Here is a 2,500-nt window from a genome sequence, read left to right as displayed (position 1 = left end):
CCATGTTGTGCCTTAACCTAACCCATGTTGTGCCTTAACCTAACCCATGTTGTGCCTTAACCTAACCCATGTTGTGCCTTAACCTAACCCATGTTGTGCCTTAACCTAACCCATGTTGTGCCTTAACCTAACCCATGTCGTGCCTTAACCTAACCCATGTCGTGCCTTAACCTAACCCATGTCGTGCCTTAACCTAACCCATGTCGTGCCTTAACCTAACCCACGTCGTGCCTTAACCTAACCCACGTTGTCGCCTAACGTAACCCACGTTGTCGCCTAAACCTGCTCTGTAATTGTTATACGACTCGTTCAATTAGTGTAGTGTTGCCCACCCGCAACCCTCGCAATATAGTTCGCTACTCGCACTCCCCGCTCCCCTGTGTATCGCTTCATGTTAAACACCTTGCAAGTCTTGCTCACTTTCCACATGCTCCTGCTGTACACTGTAATGTGGATGGCAGCAGGACGTACATGCCGCCCCTCCCCACGTCCCCACCTTGCCCCCTGCCTTCGCAAGCTGGTTGGTGAGAACTTTGCATGTTCAATGCCCTCCGCATGCGACGTACTCAGGCTACGTTGTGGTGCGGCCTGTGTCAACTGTCCGCTAATGTCGTACGCGTAAACCACAATCTGTACTGCACATTCGTCCTTATGTACTGAATGATACATCGTGGCACATGTGTGACCGTACAACGACTGCGCCCAAAAACGGCGGACCATACAGTGCAAATATTGTGCACGCAGCTACGTGTCGTCTCCCTATGAGAGCTGGATTGCAGTGTGGTACGCCATAGAGACGTGTGGGAGGAACGGACGCCGTGGATGGCGATCAGCATGAGCTGTCTGTTGATGTATTCGGACCTAGTCGTCTCTCCTCACACACCGTGATGGCATGGTGCACCGCGTTCCATATCTGCGACATGCTACAGAGGCCGGTTGACAGTCGTTCGAGCAATGGACATCGCATACGTACGGGGGCCACCTTCCACGTATTGTCTAGGCGTGCACATTTTGTTGCGTGTATGTGGGCAGACGTAGTGTGGCGTGACACCTGACACAGGCATGCAATAATCGTGGAAGTTGCAAATGGCGATGGACGCCTGCGTTTTCTGGTGAAGTTACGCAAATGAACAAATGGTAACCTGTTGTGGTGCGGTTGTTCTCGCTAGGGGTGAATCGGTGATGGCGACGATAGGTTGAGGTACTAACCGGTTGTTCCAGCGATACCCACCATGCCGACGAAACTGAACGGCATCTGGGTGTGAAGCGATACGCGGCGGTGGCTGGGTGGGACCGTCCCCGGCCGGTGAGGGGGCGCCTCCCGGCGTGCTGGCCGCGCGGTGCGTGGGCGCACGCGCTACAGCCGGCTGGTGGGGGCGGCCAGTGGCAGGCGCGCCGGCCGACGGACGCGGCAGGCGTCGCAGCTGCGCGCCGGCGCACCCTGCGCGCGGCGCCGTGCGGCCAAAGTAGGTCCTCGCGGGCCCGGTGCGAAGCGCGGTGGACATCTTCAGTGTGCTGGTCCGATTGAGGACTGTGTGCGTTGAGGATGCGCTGCCGCCCGGCGCTCGGCGCCGCGACGCCGTCTGCTGCTCGGTCGCCCCAGCGGTTCTCGCTGGTGGTTTGTATCGCAGCTGTGCGGATGTGTTGGCGCGTGCGCTGTGCTGGGAGAGTTCGCTTCGGCACCCAAGTGGGGCTTTTGTCCTTCTGTGGCGCTGGCGTTGGAGCTGCCGGTCACCGTAGGTGGCGCGTGTTGTCTCCCGCCGGCAATGCCACGACAGCACGCTCCCAGGCCTCTGTCGGCAGCGGCAAGCTCAGTTGGGAGCACGGGTGGTCGCACCGAAAGCGTCTACTCGCCTAACTCCGGGCGATTGCGCCTCTCTCGAACCCGACCAAGTACTTGGGACGGCGCTGCGCGCCGCCGGGACCTGAGAGGGTTTCGAGGTGTATTGTGCAGGGGAGCTCAGCCTCCTCCTGTTTGCAGAATGATTGAGCGGACGCTTGCGTGTTCGCGCGGGCCCCCGGGACACACTCCCGGGCGGCCGGCTGCTCAGCTCTAGTTGACGCAGCTCCCTGGTTGATCCTGCCAGTAGTCATATGCTTGTCTCAAAGATTAAGCCATGCATGTCTCAGTACAAGCCGCATTAAGGTGAAACCGCGAATGGCTCATTAAATCAGTTATGGTTCCTTAGATCGTACCCACGTTACTTGGATAACTGTGGTAATTCTAGAGCTAATACATGCAAACAGAGTCCCGACCAGAGATGGAAGGGACGCTTTTATTAGATCAAAACCAATCGGTCGGCTCGTCCGGTCCGTTTGCCTTGGTGACTCTGAATAACTTTGGGCTGATCGCACGGTCCTCGTACCGGCGACGCATCTTTCAAATGTCTGCCTTATCAACTGTCGATGGTAGGTTCTGCGCCTACCATGGTTGTAACGGGTAACGGGGAATCAGGGTTCGATTCCGGAGAGGGAGCCTGAGAAACGGCTACCACATCCA

The 2,500-nt window shown here is 57.5% G+C and overlaps 1 non-coding gene across 1 annotated transcript in view; it reads left to right on the top strand.

Annotated features, from left to right (window-relative positions):
• The first annotated feature begins 2,067 nt into the window (after window positions 1–2,067).
• LOC124744116 overlaps window positions 2,068–2,500 on the top strand; it is a 1,909-nt gene continuing 1,476 nt past the window's right edge. Inside the window, exon 1 of the ribosomal RNA XR_007010621.1 lies at window positions 2,068–2,500. This exon is cut by the window's right edge and continues 1,476 nt beyond it. This is a non-coding gene — a ribosomal RNA (small subunit ribosomal RNA).

The sequence above is a fragment of the Schistocerca piceifrons genome, unplaced genomic scaffold (assembly GCF_021461385.2).
Source record: "Schistocerca piceifrons isolate TAMUIC-IGC-003096 unplaced genomic scaffold, iqSchPice1.1 HiC_scaffold_272, whole genome shotgun sequence".
NCBI lineage: Eukaryota > Metazoa > Arthropoda > Insecta > Orthoptera > Acrididae > Schistocerca > Schistocerca piceifrons.
The sequence above is the reverse complement of the archived record's forward strand: the minus strand, read 5'-3'. Positions and strand labels throughout refer to the sequence as shown.